Here is a 22,750-nt window from a genome sequence, read left to right as displayed (position 1 = left end):
TCGTATATAAACGAACATGTACTACAAAATGGGGACAATTGACCTTGTAAAATCAACATCCATCTTGAAACGAAGACATTTTTTCCGAAAAAACATTATTAATTATTAAGAACTATCTATAAGTTCAAAACTGTTAGTGCCTACGATATTCTTTCTTTAAATTTTCTATTAAAACACAGCATGAAGAGTTTGGCTTCGAATAAAAACGCTTTATCTTTTAAATATGCTGTCATATTTTATGTCTGACCTACCTATACAATATGTTCAAATAAGATTCAATTTGACTTTGGCTCATAACAATCTGGTCTCAATTGTTTCATATAAGTTCATTGGCTTGCAACACAAACATTTCTTTACAAAATATTAGCATACTGTCATTATTGGTATTAAGGATCTCATTGAAACAAACAATAACGAACTCATGACGTCGACTTGAATGCTATGGATAATATTTATATGTATACCGATCTATTGCAGTGGTCGAGGGGAGTTGAGATGTAATATTTTATCAAATAAATTACAAAGATACGCAAGACAATCTTTTAATCACATGCATGCAGAACTATCATATGGTCTTAGCATTTAATTTGGAATGTTTAAGCGCTTAAAAGCTCTTCCAGAAAATATTCGACCGCAGACAACTATTGTTATCACCTTATGCAAACTCTTTTTTTTAAAGATCTGGGTTTAACATGTACATTATACAATGCAATTGCATTAACATTTTACGCAAATATTATGAAACAGTATTATCGCATTATCATCGCTTAGGAACAACACATAATACAAGCACATAGCTTTGCAGATAGAAATAAATCTAAGTCCTAATTATTTTGGAAAATAATAAGGATATTTCCTAATTCCAAATGGTCGAATTGCTCTGATTTACTCATTTAAGTGTTTTAAACAAAAAACACGGACGTATTTTATATTACCCAAACTATTCTGTTTTCAAAACATTCCGAAATTACAAACATCAGTTAAAATTTAAAAACACTCATGGCAACGACATTCACACAACCACAGAACAAAATACAAAATACAGTGAATGTTAATAAAAACTGTTCCTAAGCTTCTATGATGTTTATTAAAACGAGTTCAGTTCTAATAAATTATTTACATTAACACATCATCAGTTGGGTGAATCTGACGTTTTGATCCCAGTTTCTTTCTTTTTTCCTCTTTGTTTGTCTCGACATCGCGCACCTTCCTGTCACAAATTTAAGTATTTAATTGACCGTGTACATTACATTAATACAAGTACTACAGTTATCACCCAGATATATCAATTTTGGTGTTTATATTTCCGTATATTAATGTTAGTCTCTGTGTCAAAATACCATCATTCTAGACCATAAACCATGCATAGTTATGCCCAACTAATCAAACAAATCCATATTAAATAAAAGTATTAAAAGAACACATTACTTTCATTTTTTTTTAAAAACGCTTCAGAGCAAACGCGGGATCGTCTTTTTTGCATTTAAAGAATTTAAAGGATTTTAAAAAGTGCTCTGAAAACTTAACATGATAAACTTCTACTTACTTTTTGAACCTTACTAGCAAATACATCGCAATTCCAAGACCAATAAGTAGCCCTGTTGCTAGTGCTATCGAAACGAAGAAGGGAATGGCATAATTGTCTGTTTCTGAAAATGAAATTTCAAGTGTCAACGACATTAACATTTCATTTACAATTGAAATATCGTTGGTCAGAGTGCAATTAGAGCACAATAAAAAACACCGTTACTAGACTCACCTCTCAATGACGTTTAATATAATTATAATGCACGTTCTCGTCGTCATAAAGTATATGCTATCCAAACAAACACATTTACATACTCGACCATGAATTTCAATTCAAACCTTCGAGTTCAGATGGACCCGACAACGAAGAGACGTTGGTGTCCGGCTGCGTGATCGATGACGGAACCACTGTAGTGAGAAGCGACGAGCAGTCGTCGCCTGTCCAAGGAGAAGAACACTGACAAGCGCCATCCACACAGACGCCGTTTACGCAGCCTCGTGCGGTGCAGTTAACTTGTGTACAGTTCACTCCATCCCATCCGGTAGGGCAATGACATTTGTAACTACCTGAAATTCGACGCTATCGTGTGACAGTTAAAGTACTATATATATGTTTAATGTCATAAACAAGGGTTGAAATAATGCTAGTGATACCTGTTCATAGACAGTTCTTAAACATATGAAACCACACTATAATCAAAGCAAAATTTGCTTTTACACTGAGACGCCCTTATATGTATATCGTTTGGTCATGCCCATTATGCAAAGAGCCAATGTCAAAATAAATCCACTGTATATATAGCTAAGCTATAGAAAGAACCTATTGAAGATACTCAGAAAATATTGCAATCAGGACATACATGAACAAAGAGAGAACTGTAATCTTCTAACCGTTCAGGTTTACACAGGTGGCTCCATGTTGGCATATACCAGGGATCTCTTCACATTCATTGATATCCAGATCACACGTTGCATTCACGCTGTCTGTAGTCCGCGTCCAACCTTCCTCACATATGCATCTAAATACATCATTATTTTGATATGAAGGAAACATTGTTAATGTTTTCTATTCTACTGATTCGTTAATAATAAACATAAAAAATGGTATGTATATCGTGCAGACACGTTCCGTGACTAACATTGAAATTATATAGCAAAAAAAAGATGCGTTCAATAGTAGTAATAACAATATACAATTTGATATTAGTGATACCAACTTTTAGCAGGTAACGAAAACGCAATGCGAGTTATACTGTAATTTCTAGTACTGTGGAGACATGTATGTTAGAATCGATGTATGTTCAGTTCTTACTCATATTCTTCGCCGATCCCTTTTGTTTCAGGAAACCCATGTCGTCCACACTCTGCTATTTGACAGAGGTTGCCCTTGTACCCAGGCATGCACCTTGGATGGTCCGTAACATTATTCGAACAACGATAGCTGTTTTATTCCCAGCCTTCCAGACACTGGCATCCGCAAATGTCATAATATAGAGTTACGATAAAGGTTCGTCACTTGATAAGCTATTATTATCATTTAATATTTCAAACATAGTTCAACAAGTGCTTGGGTTAGGTAAAATAGTATTTTGCATAACAAACTTGAACTGAAATGACGATCTTAAAATGAGATTATATATAACATGCTAACGGGAATTGTTATGATCGCCTTGTTTCCGTCGTTATTTGTTGGCCGTGTGTTTACAACAATTTTCTCGCGAAAAACTTAAATTCTTTGAAGTCTTGATATTTTCTCCTCCTCGTTCGAAACTAGTTCGAGTGTGTGAAGACAATAAGTAAATTGGTCAAATTTAAGATAAAGCTTGTTAATTACTCATAACATCACCTCTTTAACACTGTTCATGGTACTGAATCAAAATATTGCTTCTAATGATGTATATGCAGTGTTTTAAAACAAACTGTTCCATTCCGTTGGAAAAATGACAATCAGAGGTTTTGCAATGTTTCTTTTTTATTTATAAGTAAAATGTTGTGAACGTCCCTTAAGGCACCTTTTTTCTCTAATGTAACTGTCTCAGATTGTTAATATCTCGACCGAGTTCGAGTGTGCTAACACATCTAAGTCACAGGATCAAATCAAAGAAAATGCTTGTGAAAACTCGTAACATGACTTGTTTGTCACATTTCCCCATGCCTGCCAAGTCGGTTTGCTATTTGTTGATAAAGTTACCCATTTTGAACACTCTAGAAGTCATATTTACCCAACCACCATGAACGTATACACGATGATTTTACAATACGATTATCAGTTATCAAACTGAAACTGTGAACATTTTTGCGTTAGTACATCATGTAAATATGAAATAATAATAGTATTACTATATAACTATATTTAATTTTCAATGTAGCAAAGTGCCTGCACTTAGTTTACTGGCAACGTAATTATTTCACTTTGCGATAAAACGACGTGGCCTTAATTCAATTTGGTCTAAAAAAAACTTTTCAAAAGCATAGTTCATGTGACATAACAGCACCCAGTAGTTATAACTTATCACAATAGAAGTTCAAAGTTAGTGCAATACGTACATTATTTGTATGCATGCCTTGCCAATAAATGAATGTATTTCGACTATATGTTCCACATTTTAAAGTGAAAAACAAGTATTCCACTATAAATCTAAAAACGACGCGTGTTAAAATATAATGCAATTTTCTAACGGAATTGTAATTCGGGAAACACGCGTTTTAAACGAACAATTAAGTAAACAAATCCTGTTTAATCTAGTAATTGACAAATAAAGTAAATATGTAACCAATAAAGCAATCTATCCAATTAACAATCTTAAAAAATAATGAAGCTAATCAGTATTGCTACTGAACAAACAAAAAACAAAATTCTGATACAAAACTGTATTGTATTTAAGATGTACTAGCTTTTAAAATACGAATTAGCAAATGTAACAGATAATTCAGTGTTCGCGTACATGCGGTATACGTACATAATATCGAAACTTTTGCCAGGTACGTCAAACCATCACAGAATGTTTTGTTAATGGGACGCAATAAATATTTCCGACTTAATGAGTTAAAAGGTTCGAGATTTAAGGCTAATTTAAGGGTTTTTTAGAAGGTATGTTTACATTACCTAACGATCGGAAGTATACTAAGAAGTTGTTAAAATTACTGAAACTCCTACGTAGGTGTTTATAATATGATTGTAATATTTAGACTCTTTGCAACTTAATATGTTTGGGACTCCACATTTTTGTTGCATCGGCGATGTACACAATCACGACATCATCAACGTGTTTTTATCACATCATTTTGCTCAAAGAAGTTTTATAATTTAAGATAAATTGCTTCGTTTTGTACACAACAATAGTAAATTGTACCTACATGTAAGTAGCATCTGTGTTGATGCAACGTCCTCTGTGACCGCAAGGGTCGTGTATGTGATGAAAGCATTCGTCCTGGTCAACGCATGTATCATTTAATCCATTCGAAAATCTATAGCCCTAAATTAAAAAGAAATGATAACAACACTGACCACAATAAGTGCAAATGGTATTCGTCAAGTTTGCATAAGTCAAGCATCGACCTAATTCATGCGAGAACTCCAGATTTTGAAAGTTTCGTATTATTTGGTAGTTCTGTTGTGTTGATGCGTTGGCTTGTTATCAACCCACCTACAAGCCTGTGCGAATCGGAAATAAGTCTTTAAAACATCTGTATAACGTTTACGTATTATATTGTTTCCATAAATGCTTTAGTATTTATGTGAATATGTTCGATTATTACAACTTGAATGTATTAAGAAGAAAATGTTATCATTTGTATTTAGTTAAAACGTGTACCTTTTTACACCCGCAGTCGTTGTAAATAGTAGTATTACATAATTTATCTACGAAGCACTGTCTTCCTGCACATACGATTGCTGGAACAGACTCTACGCTGATCTGAATGAACAAATGTTGTATATAATCACTTTACAGGTCGCGGTGGATTATTGGATATGTTGTATCTAATCGATCAAAAGGTCTCGCGTTCGAACCTAACTCTGGAAGTGTTCTCATTTTCCATAAAAGATCCGACAAGTACTGGTTAAACCGAGTGAACGGCCTCGAAAGTATATCCATAAATTAAGGGGTGCGATGCAATTGAGCTTTAATAAATAGAGTTTAACGTAGAAAACATTAATAAAGTGAGATCGTGAAATAATTGCTTGTTGACTTACTATGAATCCAAACACAAGCGAAATCAACAAATGTCGCCGCATCCCTCTTCCGAACTCTGCAAGTTTTTAAAATATTTTGGAAACAAATTACAAACATTGATAATCTAATTCTAGACTGGGTGAACATTGAAATTTAAATTGAATTATAATGCGTAGATTAGTTTGAATCTACATGCAAGTTGTGAAACATAAAACAGTAAGTTGCGAACACAATCGTGAGATATTTATATGTAACATGATGGTTATCTATTAGAATAACTGTGTTGAACTTTGTAGTTAATGCCCCAACAATTGGTGCGATTTCCTAACTTAGATACTCATTTAGTCCTAATTTAATATGGCGGGGAAACTTTAGAATGCCGATACAAACCGTATATTGAAAACTTAATTGAAAGTGTTTATGTCATAGCGAAGTGATAAACACTGTCTTCGTATTGAATAAATGTTAGTTTTGAACCGATGGCAAATTCCATAGCTTAAGACAAGATTGTATCTTTGCAACATCAAACTCACTGGTGTTGAGATAAAATGCTTCAATACATACACATTATGAAATCTTGTTACGGGACAAATATTCTTCTTTTGTTAATATTCTTTATTTTTATACAAATAAAACTCCGATATTTAAAATAATTTTAAAGCTCAAGTAAAAAATATTCATGATCTTTTGATCGACCCCGTGACTACAAAAAGCTACCGTTGAATCGCGAACAGTCATTATTTTGAAATGTTAATGGTAGTTAAAGCTCTATATCGGTTAAACACTTATGTCTAGTTTTAATGACCGCTAAAAAAATATACATGCTTTATTATCTGTATGATTTAAGTTGATGATCATCAATATACGAACATATTTTGTGTAAGTTTTCTTAGTCAGGCGTACTATTTTGCCGGTTTGAATCTAATCCATACATTTGTATTTGAAACTATTACACGTTTCATTGCATGTTCGCCAAACCATGAGCAATTGCCTTGAATATACCACACGCCTGTCGTTTGCGTTTAAAATAAGTTCAAATGAGCGGAAACATTTCGTTCAATATTGAATTGAGTCCGAATTTCATTAAACCGCCATAACTCGATGAATCTCTTTTAGTGTAAGAGTATAGACATAGTAATTAATATATATGACAATACAATGGTTTGTAACATTAAATGCAGTGGGTTATATGTTTGTCTTTCAAATCACACACTAAAACAATAATGGAATTATATTAACTTTAAACGTATGAAACATCTACTATTCAAAACAGAACATTATCATAAACATTGTATACAGATTATAGCAAAAGACCGGGAAATATTTTACGACAATATTGGGTACACCTAAATCCGTATTAAAATCCGTATACTTATTAATTGGACCTTCCAGAAATTAAGAAACTAATTTGCGATCATCTGTTCCAGGAGTATATGCAAAATAAGCTTATTAGTAGCAAATTATTAAAATACGCGTCAGCGTTAGATCCCTTTTAATTAAGCATACGTCTTGTACTTAATGAACACTCAAGACTTGTTTTAAGCAAGCTCAAATACTCAAGGTTTGTAGGCATATACAGCTTACTCTGTACTTATATCATGCCGGAAATATTGTTGTATATCACACAATAATCTATACGATGAAAATCTCGTCGAAAACCTGAATAACAACAGTAAACTCTCAATATCTTTAATGAGCAATACATATTTGAACATCAATAGCTAGTTTTTACATTCATTTAAAATTGTTACCTTAACTTAGGTTGTCTTATGTTTCGAATTTGCAACGAAATATATTAAAGCTTTGAAAGACATTAGGACTAATATCAAAACACAAAAAATAATAATCCATGAATTGGTGATGTCGTTTCATCGTGTTGTTCTTTTTTTAAATGTTTTAATATCATTATTTTTCCCTTGTGATATAACCATTAGAAATGACTGTTTGAAGACTTAAGATCATGTCGCATTACAATATTTAAATTAAGCTTAGAATATAACGAAACTCAACCACTTATTTATATTAATAATCCGAACAATAATTTTATTTTTTATTTTCTTGATTCTCAATTGAACTTTCAAAGTACTTTGATTCAATTAATCAAACACTTGGTGGAAATGTAAATTTAATAATAATAACATAATTACTTCATTTTTCATACATGTTATAAAAGTTATTTTATTCCTCTCGAGTACTTTTGAAGAATGTATCTTATAAACATGTAATACATGTACATGTATGTAGTATTGCAATAGCATGGCGTTAACCATAAATTAAAATATTGCTAAACAATTCATCAGTTACATTAGCCAAATGATTGAGTTAGTCCGTGCATGTGTGCGTGTCAGAAGGTCGCATGCAATAAGTTTACTTGTCACGGTCGTAATGTTCACATGATGTTTCCCTGTATAGTGTATATACATTAAAGGATAATTGATGTTCGAGTTCGTCTTATTAATTAACCATGAGATTTAATACCAAATGTTTAATCAACGAAGCAGCCAGCTATTTGAAAGTTACCACACATATGTGTTGCATTTTATTTTGCTGATCAATTAATATGCAATTAAACCTTCAAACGGAATCTGGTATTTACGGTTTCAAAGTCCTGAAACAAAACTTAAGTTCATCGCCTTTTAGCTGACAATTTACGCCGGAAATTACCTTTTAACAAAAGTACAGAATAGGTAAAAAGCATAATTGCTTTTTAATTGTCCATTAAGTTAAATATTAAAGTAATGAATGTTTGTATGTTATTTATTGATGAATAATTGTTCTTTTAATGAATAATCTCATTTATGAATGTAATATTTATAATTGATTTATATATAATGCACAGTGTTCCACATATCACAATGAGCAAACATATTTTGTTTGGCATGAAATACATATTTATATTTCAGACAAGTATTGTTAATTTGTTCAGATCTGCATATACTGAGAAATTAATGATCTGTTTAAGAAATTGACAAGGATCTTCAAATCCATTCGATTTACACAGAGCCTTTACCAAAAAGTGTCAAATGCACATGGTATTTTGTATTGAGTTTAATATTTTATTAATCGTGAGTATGATCTTTGATAAAATATGTATTATGTACGAACATAAATTATGCAATATATAATACCTGAAAACTAAATTGTCCTTCGTGTAAAATATTATCCGGTCGTAGGTGCGTATAGCCGAAACATTGCGGATTTTAACTTAATGAACAGTTTGAGTTAAACAGTTAAAACGGCGTATTTTCATAATTGCGTTTTTTGCGTGTTATTAGAGAGCCATCCGTCCAATATAAAATTATGGTTAAGGTATGACAATTGGATGACGTCACAATAATATTTAAATACTATGATTAAACAGGTTTTTCAGATAAGACGTTGAAGCAATGGATTTTCCACTTTTGTTAAACAAGATATAATGATTTGCTGCAGTTCATGTTTTGTGAAATTCCAACGCTATGACATATTAAATATTAAGGATCACCGATATCTGTTGTAAAAAAGTTATCTTCACCCTTGCCAGATATGATCTGTTTTATTTTTGTTTGGCCTTTATTAACAATGAAACGTGTTATTGATTACTTAACCAAGCATCATGAGAAAATACAAATGAACTAAGCCTTTTGAAACCCAACACTATGACAGATTAACTGCTTACGCCCTCCAACATAACCTATGTAAACGCGACACTAACTCTTACATTCTTTGCCCTGGATGTATAAGTTATGTCGACACGTTACTACATCGGCGTTCTGGTTTATCTAAGCGTTAGCAAAATCAACCGTTCGAAACCCGGTGAGAACGAAAAAGGCAGAAGTAAGACTTCATAAAATTTATTTAGTTTATTTATCATAAAGTTAATCAATGATGCTTTAGTACAATGTATGTGGTTTGGTAAAATGCTCAGTACAAGAGACAATGCACTAGCCGGCCAGTACGAAGAATGCAGACATAGAGCTCCAGAACAGTTATTCCATTTCTGTTTAATTTTTTTCTATTATCGAGACTGTCAGTATTATGATGACTAAGGTGGGTAAATACATTTTGCATCTCGTAAGAAGTACTTTTAATTTTATATTACTCCCAATGTGTACCTATCTACATCGAAAATCGTTGCTAAGGGAAGTATTGCATAATCCCTCCGATTAACGTTGCATTTCTGCACATGCGATTGCATGAACAGACCCTTTACTGACCTAAATGAAAATACATCACCATCAATCAGTTGAAAAAGAAATGTAACCGTCTTTGTGGTATTTTAAATCATTAACCGCTGAAGTAAACCATAATACCTTAATACAAAACAATAGCAATGAGTTGTGTCGATTAATAGAGATAAATATGTTTGTCTACTTACCGTTTATTTCAAGAGAAATGAAATAAATAACGGACATTGTACTCCACAGCCTTTATCCTAAGAAGCAATGATAACTCATTTACATGTCTGGGAGTTTGTATATTACATGTATTTGATTGCATAGGTTCTAGAGGAGTTGGACATAGTAATAAATTAAGTTGGTTAGTCCGTATCTACTTGGTTCTTTTAAACACGTAATTTAATGTTTTCAAACTTAATCACGATGCATTAATACTTGTGTTGGTTATCTACTTGCGAAATCGTCCTAAACGATTGTCAAATCTATGTGGTAATAATTAATGTGCAAGTAAGATCATAGTAAGCTAAAACACAACGATTTTGATTAATTCATAGTTTGTGAAAGTACACACGTTCGTATTAATAATTTTATAAAACTTATATTATCAAATTATCACACGTGACTTAAAATATAACAACAAATAACATTGTATAAGTATTAAATAACAAATAAGACATTATCTTTACAGCGGCTGTTTCTCTCAAAAATCCACAAAATAGTTATGCTATTACTTAACATCCGGTACACTCCAACTCTTATGTTAATACCATATATCATCAAAGCAAGCACACCTTATAAGTCTACGCTAAGCACTCATATTCAACGTTCAAATGTTTAGTATTATTGACCTGCATTGCATTCATGCCAGTTTTTAACACTTTTTATGGTCAAGTGGTCAAGTATTAAGATATCTATACTTGTAATAATCAAAAGGCTAATATGTGACAGTATCGTGACAGTATCGCATATTCCCACGATTTTGTTGAAGATTCCGAAACGAAGTGAGCTCAAATTAATCTCATATCGATCTTTAAAGAATGAATATTTAAATGTGCGTGATGTTTTTGTCTTAATAGAGAATCGTTATCTGAGTAAAACGGATAACACATAATCTTATTGTTGTAAGATCGTGCCAGAAGGTATTCGAAGTGGTAAAACAGAACGTTCAATAAACCACAAAATGTTCATATCTCAAATACTGTTAATAAGATACATACATACATATTTATTCACGTACATATACCACATTTGAATAAAGCTATATTCCACAATTAGATAACCCTGATATTTATTTCTATATCATGTAAAGATTTGCTAGGACTGTGGTAATTTTATTATAAACTTTTGTATTATGCCGTCTTACACCATTAAAGGAAGATGAGAGCATCACCGTAACTAGACAATTACCAACCAGGTTTAGGAGTTGAGAGTCTGAGCTAGTTTATTGAAGGGGCCACACTGCCTCATTTGTGTGTCTGTATACTTCCTGACTTTTTATTTGGCAGACATCGTATACATCGTAATATTTGACTGCTTATTTAAGGCCATTTGTTTAAAACTATACTATTATTTACCTGATCCTACGCATGTGATATTTATGTCTTGGTTTCACAGTGCATCTAAACAAAATTAAACAACTCTAAGGTAAGTGATAAGTAATTGATGGATAAGCTGTAAGTCTTTGCTTGAACATACGTAGTGTGACATCGTAGTATTCATCACGCTTGCTCCTGTCTGACTTCTGCTGGTCGTCAACGTTTCATCGTTTCTGTCACTCTACTGTTGTTTCTTATTGAAAGAGCTTGCTCGAAATTAATACTACAAAGATATTCGCACCAGCTCGATATTCCCTGTGAATTTAATTACCCATGTGTTACTTTATTCAACTTAGTTTTATGCTTGCTGTGCGCGTTTTATTTTTGACATATATTTTAATTCATAAATGTGCCAGGTTGGTTTTGCATTATAGTCCGTAATACTTTTGTACACGTATAGAGAAACGGAATTGCGTTGCACTAAAATTGAAACACGTTAAAATACTAGTATCCACAGAACGCCGATGATCATTTTTTACTAATGACATACTCAAGTAGATATCTTTCTCTCAGTATTAACATTCCCAGGACGGATAACAGCATACTATCGAAGCTCAAAATATGTTGACATGTAACAAGTGGTCCACCTTCAAGGACTTCCGACAGCTGTGTAGGCCCAAGTCTGAGGATATACTTTCCCGCGTCATCAGGTAAGAGTGTGACGGTATTGGCTTAATCAAGCACAATGCTTGTTAAGTATCTCTAAGGAGGTCTTATGTTCTTCCCAACGACATTCACCAAACAATTCTTAGACTTAAGAATAAAGAATAGACCGTGAACCAAGAAAAATGCGTTCAGTGTTTGAATATATACAAGCTACCACTGGTGATTATGTAATGCACAAAATGTTCTATAAGAATAATGATGTAGATAGAGGTGGTTAATACCACTTTCGACTAAAAATTAAAGAAAGTCTTGAATATTCTAATTTAAAGAATTTTCTTTATTCTAAGACTTAAGTCTAAGAATTGTTTGGTGAATACGGGCCCTGGTAAGATTGTGGCTACTTAGAGATCAATCAAGCTCAGAGCGCGGTCATTATTTCTCAGGAAGTCTGAGAGTTTAAGACGGGAATCTGTACAGTATCTCGACGGGCTGGAACATTATCAATACATATATTTAACACGATGAATACTTGTTTCTTTGCAAATGAATATATGTTCTAAATTATACTGTCTCAGCAGCATTGACCGCCTCACCAACTTTGCGTTTCTATGTTCCCCCTTTGTCTGCCTCGTCATACCCTTTATATCGACTTGTGCTTTGCACCATACTAATACGACCTTAAAAACTTCATCCAGGAACTGTTAATGAAGTTCCAAAATAAAAATATCTTACCTAGATCTGCTATTTCTGTCGATGTATTAGCGTAATGTAGGGTCAATATCAATCATTGGTATTTTGAACGTTTCGTACATAGCTGCATGTGTCAGATTTCAAGTGTTTGTAGTTGTGATCTAATAATCATATGTTTATTATACAAATATGATGCACATATCTGATTTCCTGATACATCGATTATTAACATGGTTAATTGACAGATACCCAGACATTGTCAGGATAATAAACTTGTAATTGACAATAACTAGTGTCAAAGACGGACAGTTGCTTACTTCATGACACCAAATATCACTATATTAGCAACTAACATAGTTGTGAAACATTATTATTTTACAGTCCTATCACCAAAACTGTGGTGTGAAAGCACCATATGTTACTAATCCTTCGATCGAACAGCAAAATAGCATTTTTCTTACAAGTCTGTGTATAAGTAGAGGCTGCCTTCACAGATCTTCAGCCTGCGTCGATATAATCAATACACGTGTACATCTATGTATTTATATGCCTTGTCGACGAGGAATGGTGTTATTTTATATTGTTTTAGTGAAAACAATTCCGAAAAAGACCACAATTACTATCCAAATAATCCCTGTAACCTGATGGTCTGATATCCGAATATTATTGTATTAATTTATATTTGTAACTTGTGTTCATTAAAATCACCGTCATGTATTATGCATGTATTTATTCAGGAAGGAAATATTATTCAAATGTCCATGCACACATGTGGTTATGAGTTAATTTTGGACACATCATGCGCTTACCAACATGCAAACATGCAAACACTTATGAGTCATGAACGTTTTTTAAATCTATGTTTGATATTCATATTCAAATAAGCACACTAAATGATGCAGATGCTGCGTCGGCACTGTTGTTAAATAGGAAAGGCTGGCGTTGGCACTGTTGTTAAATAGGTAAGTCTGAGCTACTGATTGTATTTGAACGGACAATTATTTATTCGATAAACGACGCAATCACTTGACATTTGAAATGCAACACATGCAGAACGATAATATCGCTTAACATTGCAAAAGGTACGTATTATGGGTTGAATTAGTTTAATGTTACCTGCTATTAGATTAACTGAAAATAGACATTATCTCTTAATTCTTGAGTACACATATGCTGCAAACATGTGCTTTATATGCATAATCTAAATTTATCGTAAGAGCCTTTAAGGTTTAATATTCATTTGCACATACTGGAAATAAATAAATATAGCTTTAAAACCGATTATATACCAAATTAAGTGTACAATATCATTCATTATTTATGGTATATAAACACCTGCATTCAAACATTTCTAGCAGTAGCTCAGATTCTCAAGAACAGAAAACAAGGTAAGTCTTTATTCTAACATAGTAAACATAGTATAATAATGACGTGTTCTCTTGGTTTACTGTCGAATAACCGACAGGAAGGGGTAAAGAGCAAAGAGCGTTTTATTTAATATCAAGCACCTTCACTACATATCGTCGGTTATTCGACAACAAAATATGATATTAAATGTAGTCATCGGTATATCAATTCTAACACGATCTTTTGTGAATTCACCTAGGTGCATTGAATGTTCATTTTAAAGGGATCTTTTCACGCTTTGACAAAATGGAAAAAAGTTGTTTCAGATTCGTAAATTTTCGTTTTAGTTATGATATTTGTGAGGAAACAGTAATACTGAACATTAACCATGCTCTAATATAGCCAGTATATGCTTCTTTTGACGATTTTAAAACCTACAAATTATAAAGCGTTGCAACGCGAAACGATTGAATAATTTGGAGAGTTCTGTTTTTGTCGTTAAATTTTGTAAAACTACGAAGATTGCTTATATAAGGTATAAAATACGTAACGAATGTGAACTCGGCGGAATAGCTCAGGAGGCTAAAGCGTTTTTACTTCAGGACTCTGGCAGGACTCCAGGGGTCACTGGTTCGAAACCTGCTCCGGGCAATGTTCTTTTCCTTTTTTAAATTTTTTTCTTGATTTTTTACTGGAGCTTTTACGATCCAATGTTTACATTTATCAATATAAAGCATTTAATGAATAAGTTTAAAAAATGCCAAAATCTGTGAAAAGGCCCCTTTAATTGTAAAAAAATCGACAGAAGGTGAACTATATTGAGGCTTTTTCTTCTTGATAATGTCGATACTTGTCCTTATATATCAACAATAACATTTGACAAGAACGCACATTTTCTTTTCTGAATATATGAAATGTATTTGTTTGCTATTTTTCTTTGACTGACAAATCAGATGAGTATTGTATGGCGTAGATTTTTCTCTGTATCTAGAATATTTGGACATTTACACTTTTTTCTTTCTCTATCTAAGTATGTACTAACTTTAAAATTTGGTAGTGGAAAAAATCTAATGGAAACTGTTATAGTATATAATATATTCATGTGGCATAAAGTATAAAGTATATAATATATAATACATATTATATATATATCATAGTATATGGCATATGATATATAGTATAGAGTATTTAGTATTTAGTTTTTAGTTATATAGTAGAATATTGTAATAATGAAATTAAAACGATACAAAATAATAATTCACGTATGTAGCAATCTTCTTGTGTTGAGCTAAGACTTGTCGTCATGTTAAGGTGAACACTTTAGAAGACAACAACGGGTCCTAAAAGGTTCGGCTACTCTGTACTTGTAGGTAAAATGATGTGCTCAGCAACCTCATTTCTGCTCCTGGTGACGTTCTGCGGAACGGTGTCCTGTCTTTGGTATCCGTGGCCTGGCAAAAAAGGTATTGACATAAACGCTCTAATAATCTGTATCATAACAAATAAAGTACCGATACGACATAGAACATTCTATGTCGCAAGTGTTGTGCTCTGTTGAGTTAAATGTGCATTTGCACATAGGAAAGCACAGTATCACAGGTGACATCAATTATTGTCTTGGTGTATTTTACTAAATATAATATGTGGATAAATAAAGGGGACTAAGCGAAACTACCATAACGTACATGTAAAATGTACGTGTTTGTTATATGTTACAAGAAACATCGTCGCTGACTTCGTTGCGACAACACGTTTGTTTGGGCATTGTTCCGATTTTCCGCGATTACACCATGCTTTAGATGCTTACTAATTTAACATGCTCAATTATATAATTATTACAGATGCAGGACATTAAAAAAACAATATTTAGTTGTTTTAAAAACATAACCATCGGTAACGATTGCCTATATAATGTTTCTCCGCAATTCTTCCGCAAATCCCTTTTATTTGTTTAAATTTTAGACGTATCTAATTGCCAAAAAAGTAAAGTCCTAAATATTGTCGTTTGTTATATTGGCATATATTTTAAATCACCTATGCTCATAGCCAAACATATTTTAGCTATGTTTTGTTATTTAAGCAAAGGAAGTGGGTAATAATCTGCAAATAATTCCAAACAATCCTTCTTTAAGTTACATACTTCTTTTGCCTCGTCTATGATTGGTTACTATATGATATCCTATAAGATACAAGATTGCGAAGTAAAAATGAACTATATGAGCCGTGCTCTGTGAAAAAGGGGTTAAATGCATGTGCGTCAAGTGTCGCCCCAGATTAGCATGTGAAGTCAGCACAGGCTAATCAGGGACGACATTGTCCGCTGTTATGATATTTTTCGTTTCAAGAAAGTTTCTTCTTAGCAAAAAACAAGTAAAGACGGAAAACGTTGTCCCTGATTAGCCTGTGCGGACACATTCTTTAAATCACTGTAACGTCATGATGTCAAAACAAGAATTGTTATTTTAAAAAAGGAAAGAAATACTGGTTGTTAAAAAATAATGTCAATCTTCCTCGGACTAAAGCGTAGTGAATGAAAACGGATAAGTGTGCTGAAAAATACGCATAGAGATCAGACGAAGGTAGTGACGCCACATTTACTATATGAAATGATTTCCAATAAGAAATTATATGCAGCATTAAGCGATTTGCAATTTCAGTATAATTGTAATGGCCAAATACTTATTCTTTTTTTCATTCAATTATTTAATAGCAATTTTGGAGAACAACATATTGAAATAATATTACTGTTATTTTGCGTTCTGAAAACGAAAAGTACATTTAAAGATAAATTATGTATTATAACTTCGTGGTCATCTTTGTCTACCCTTTCAAACAGTAAATTAATTAAGCTCGTGGATATGCTAATAATCGATGGTTGTGTTTGTCGATGACGAATATAAATACGATTTACTACTTCGATCGGTCTTGTGAAAAAGGTTTTATCTATATAAGTTAACAAAGCAAACGTTTAAATTTCTAAAATGATACAAAACTTATTTAAAATTGTGTTTATGAAGAATGTTACACATTAAGCAAGATGTTATATTATATTTAAAGAATGTGTAGCCCCTTCGCTGAACAAAGATGGTGTAACGCCCGCCTTTTGCGGGGGATTCGCCGGGGCAAAATGTCCATCAAAGACGGACACATGCACTTTTTTTCCGGGGTCGGACTTCGGTCCCTGCTGTGTGGGTTGTGGTCGATTTGCACCACCTCCCTCTGTCGCCTGCTACAGAGACTGGGATTGCCGCCTAGGTGAACGCTGCGTGAAACCCGTCAATAACTGGTGGGCGAAAGGGGTGTGCTGTCTTTGGTAATGACGGAGGTACGTATGAATCTGCCACGGGTGCGTATATTGTGTTTAAAGGTTGGATGTTTTCATCGTATTCAAATGCAGTGCAGTAATGTGAAGAAGTCAATTTACTTAATCAATATTTTCCTCTGTAATCTGGTTAACTCTTTATACCTTCACATGCGGCAACTGGCTGCTGCCCTACTTAAACCAGAGGTAGGAGGATAATGGTCGTACAAAAATGACCTTCCATAAAACGTTATAAGAATTTGCGTGACTGGATTGGAAATCGAAGTTACGTTCCTCGGATTGCAGTCATACACAGCAATCTACGAACTGAGCTAACCGGTCCGGTCAAATACTAATGATTTTATACAACACGGTCTCAAGGCTAATGATGTATGTTTATATGGGAACAGGTAGTAAAATTCATGACGTACATTCTCTATACATCGCATATTATGATAGTTAAAGCGATCGTGGCATATGTATTTAATACATATTGGCAACAATACATTATTTTATTTTGTTTATATGATATGTAATATATTGTGATATTAGTTTCCAGATTTTTGTCATTCATGACAATTATAAATTGCAGGTTACTAACGCAACGTCTTTGACACACCTGTTGTTGTCGATGGAAAGCTTCTTCGGAGAACCAACGACTTTATTAACTTAAATGAAAATACATGAATTAAAGTTTATATTTATAGTGTTGTTGACGTGGTGTTTCTCTCTCACAAAACAGTTTCCATCGTTTACTTTTGTGTCTTACTCGCGGAATATTTAAAGTTTCTGTATATCACATTTGTAATTATCTGTCGTACAAATTAGAGTTTGCTAAGTGTTTTCATGACACCGAAGGGAGGCTGATAGTAAACGCATCGTCCGTCTTTCCACTATTCCTTCCATTAGTCTGACCCGCTCCTTGTGCAGAGCAGAATTTACGTAGTATTGGGGAGATTAACATGAAACTTCATACATATGATGATAGAAGGCCGAAGTGCAGAGTACAAGATTAATAACTTTTTCTTCGGGAGTTGTTATCTGTGTTCAATGTCTTGTGCAGAGTTATTGTTTTGATACATGTTTGAGCAGAGCTCAATTCAATATTGTATTTGTTTGTATTTATTATAACTCAGAATAGAAATGTGTCTGAAGGACAAGGATGCCCCAGCTAAATTTCACTGGGCACAGAAACAAGTGGTGTGTGACACACATAGTGTGAACAATTAATACATCATGTATATACAAGTCCTTTATAAAATGAAGCCTTTTCACACAGTGAACTTGACTTTGAAACAATCACCATCTATGGTATATACAACGTGATGAACAATATCTTCTCTCTCTAATACCATTTACGGTCTAAACAAACACTCCACAGTGACCTATAAGCAACACATCGTCTTAACACGATAATGCACGGCAATGTTATGAGTCAGAGACAAACATGCACTTGTACTAAATACATATAAGAAATGAGCAAACACTTTAAGTGTCCGCTGTGACATTAACCTTGACGTAAGCGATATGGTTGTTGCATGCGACACGTCGTCTTAATATAAGGATCATTTTTAATAATTTATTTATTTTGTATTCCCATAATGTACAACAGACTTATGAGCCGCATCCGAAATTTGAAGCTACAAAACAAATAAATACACAAGCACGGACAATGATAACGCAATATGCCCTTCCACCATTATCATGGCGTTAATGAATAGGTTATGGCACATAAAATACCAAAGATGTTCAACTTTCTGAAGAAAGCACCAAAATTGGTATGAAGCTTATTTAATATACCCTTAATAAAATAAGACGTGAGGACACGCTCTATCTGTCCGGGTACCTACTTTTAAACCAATTTCAAAAAGGGAGGTAAAACGGCTTTTCTGAGATAGAGATTTTCCTGAAATTGCTATGTGTCACAATTATTGTGTAAAAATGATTTAAATTAAAATAATGCAATATTATGCATGAGAGGTGCGTGAACTGTTGAAATTGTATGGGTATTTATTGATGCATTACATGATAATCCTCCAAATTCGTACTTGAAAGGGGAGATTATAAGTACATTACCTTTAGTACATATACACACTTGTATAAGATTAGAAGTAAATATATTTAATACCCGTATCATATAGTTTTTACCTTCATTTCAAATCTATACATAAATCATTATATTAAACCTTATCTTTTTGGGCTAATAGGTATCAAATGGAGAATATTAATTAACTAAAACACATTTTAATAAAGAGCATTGTGCTTGTATTTGATTGATGGATTAAAATATAAAGAACATAACAGAACATGTACATTGTTTATTATTGAATGAAACATCATATTAATTAATGTTAATTAAACTATGTAATGGAAAGTATATATATATATGCGAAGAGTATGTAATGATCTCAGAGCATAATTTTAATTATGTTATATACAATTATAATAAAGATATCAAATTATTCAGAAGTAAACAATTGAATATTCCTTACTTTTTCAATGAATTCATTAGATCTAGTCTCCTGTGGTTGATATATATTCAATACCAAAAAAGTCAACTGCTAATTACACTGGTCAGAGACAACACCTGGGTTTATTTATTTTCGCCAAGCAGGCTGTTGTCAGCATGGCAGGGGAGAATGCTTTATGACCACAGAACACTTAACACTAATTAGTTCTGCTGATAAGCCATGGCACAAATTTCGCTGTTCTGGGAATAACTTGGGGTGATTTGTAAACATGTGTCAATGCAAACTTCACTGACTTTTTTCCATGGATTAAAAGATGATAAGGTAATAATATTTCTTTCTATTGTTTTGTTTAGTGAAGGATTAGAATATTGTTTAATTCCAACACTAAAATAATTAACGACATTGATAGAAAAATAGTATTTACAATGATCTATGTGACAAAAGCTAGGGTTTCGATGATTTAGTAAATTTGATGCAAGTATTGGCCATGTAATACTAGTAAATAACATTATTTTAAATGTATAGAAGTTCTATTTGTTAATTGAGTACCTATATGAAAATTTAAAAATAGTTTAAAACGAATGCTAAGCTTTATCATTGGGTTCTAGAAATAATGTACAGTCTAGGTATAAATCTAAAGAAACTACATATCTCCATACGTCAACAATTTTTTGTTTTGCTTTCAGAATGTCTAACCTTGCCTGTTGGCTGTGGGGCTTACTTACAATATGGATGTTGTCCATCTGATATTACTAACAATTATAATATTCATGGCTGAAACGGTCACATTTGCAAGTTTGTTTGGACCTTCAGAGGTACCCGAAGAAAAGGTGCCTACTGACTGGAAGTTGTGTTTATTTTGCCAGTTCAAGACAAACGAACCTCTCACCGATCTAACAAATTATTATAAGAAATCATATGATACTAATAGGACTTATCAAGAGTTAGCAAGAAGAATCCAGACATTATCTGATCTTAATGCCCTTCCGTCTTATGTAGATGTAAATAGAATGGATAACGGTGCTGGCATTGAGACAACTTTAGGAATAAATAAAGCAAAGTGGCATACAAATTGTTATGCAACATGCAACAGCAAGAAGGTTGAAAGGGCTCTGAAGAAAAGAAAGCTTCAAACTTGTGATCAGTTGTCAAATATGAGTCCAGTTCAGAAAAAGTTGAGATATAGTACATCGGAAACAGCTAGTTGTAGTTCAGAATCAAACACAGCTCCTGTATTGACATGCTTCTTCTGTGATAGTGTTATATTTGGAGATTTTCACAGGGTCGAAACATTATCATCAGATGCAAAAATTCGTAAAATTGCCCATGACCTCACAGATTCGAAGCTACTTATGAAGTTATCATGTGGTGATATGGCAGCCTTGGACGCAGTGTATTACAAAAACTGTTTAACAGCATTATACAATCAGTATAGGAAGTTTGAATCTGCACAAAATCTGCCGTGAACCTCGCATACGGACATTGCCCCTGAGCACATTGCTTTTGCGGAACTTATAGATTATATTGAACAGTTTCAAAATGTTTCAGTTCACACATGTCATACATTTAAACTTTTCAAATCTGGTGAAATTATACCATGACCGCATTTTAAGTCTGGGTGGTACTGCACCAAAACGAATTAATAACACTAACTTGAAAGAGAAAATATTGAGAACGATTCCATCATTAGAAGCCAACAAGAGTAACTATGAGGTTGTATTGTCATTTAAGTAAGACTTTGGTGATGCTTTAGTTTGTGCAAGTAGTATAAATCACGACAAAGAAGCTGTCACCTTATTACGAGGTGCAAGTATTGTACGAAAAGACTTGATTAGCAAAAAGTATGAATTCAAAGGCTCTTTGATTGATGCCCAGTATCAAGATCTGCTCAAATCTTTAAATATGCTAGTTGAAACGATACTCTCTGGGACAGATATTTGTCATGAGACTGGACCAGAATATAACCTTAAAGATATTGCTTCTTCAATTACACAGCTTCTGGTTTTTAATGCTGTTAAACGTGTGAAGAAAGATTCAAAACATGTTCGTAGTCGGCATCCTTAAGATAGAAAGACAATGTTACCCTTATATATGGGCCTTACAGTACACAATAAAACCAGACGTAAAGATCTTGTAGACGTATTGTACGAAAAAGGACTTTCCGTTTCCTATGACCGTGTGTTAAATGTATCTTCGTCTGTAGCCAATGCAGATATATCCATGTACGAAGATAGCGGAGTGGTGTGTCCCTCTGTAATTCAAGAGAATGGCTTTATAACAGGTTATTTGGATAATATCGACCACAATCCGACATCGGCAACAGCAAATGATTCTTTCCACGGAACTGCAATATCCCTAACTCAACACCATTCACAAGTGCAGAGTGAACATCAGATTTTACAGAATTATTTGTTAAATCAAAGTTTTGTGAAATCAAAGGAAATCAAAGAATTGCCGGAAAATTATACAGAAGTACCACCTGTTGCAGTGAGTCACAGCCATATAAATCCACCAGTTATCCAAGGTTGTTCACTTCCACCTACCTTACAAATTGAGTCTGACCAATCACAGTATGAGTGGTTGAACCATGTCAATGAGTTGTACAGCATGAACAGTAATGACAAAACTTATTTGCTATGATTAAGCATGGCATGGATGTTATAAAACAGGCGAAACAAGAATCATCTTCAGACCCCTGTCTTAACTGTAGATCAGCCACTGTATGCTATTGCAAAACAGATCCAGTGGTTATGGCCAGAGGAATACGGTGAGAGAAAGTATTTTATAATGATGGGTGGACTTCACATCGAGATGGCATTTTTGAAAGTCCTTGGTGAATGGTTATAGGATAGTGGTTGGATTACAGCAATTACCACAGCTG

General features: G+C 33.3%; 2 long non-coding RNA genes across 2 annotated transcripts; one reads left to right on the top strand and one right to left on the bottom strand.

Annotated features, from left to right (window-relative positions):
* Positions 1-4,907: 4,907 nt before the first annotated feature.
* On the bottom strand, positions 4,908-5,780 carry LOC127841460 (uncharacterized). Its single transcript, XR_008030994.1, has 3 exons — positions 5,723-5,780; positions 5,343-5,444; positions 4,908-5,003 (listed from the first exon to the last, which is right to left on the bottom strand). It is a non-coding gene; the product is annotated as an uncharacterized LOC127841460 (long non-coding RNA).
* An 8,327-nt stretch (positions 5,781-14,107) lies between these two features.
* Positions 14,108-18,102, top strand: LOC127840880 (uncharacterized). Its single transcript, XR_008030614.1, has 4 exons — positions 14,108-14,138; positions 15,468-15,560; positions 17,155-17,422; positions 17,991-18,102. It is a non-coding gene; the product is annotated as an uncharacterized LOC127840880 (long non-coding RNA).
* Positions 18,103-22,750: the final 4,648 nt, after the last annotated feature.

Source organism: Dreissena polymorpha, chromosome 8, assembly GCF_020536995.1.
Source record: "Dreissena polymorpha isolate Duluth1 chromosome 8, UMN_Dpol_1.0, whole genome shotgun sequence".
Taxonomy (NCBI): Eukaryota; Metazoa; Mollusca; class Bivalvia; order Myida; family Dreissenidae; genus Dreissena; species Dreissena polymorpha.
This window is presented reverse-complemented; position numbering and strand designations above follow the sequence as displayed.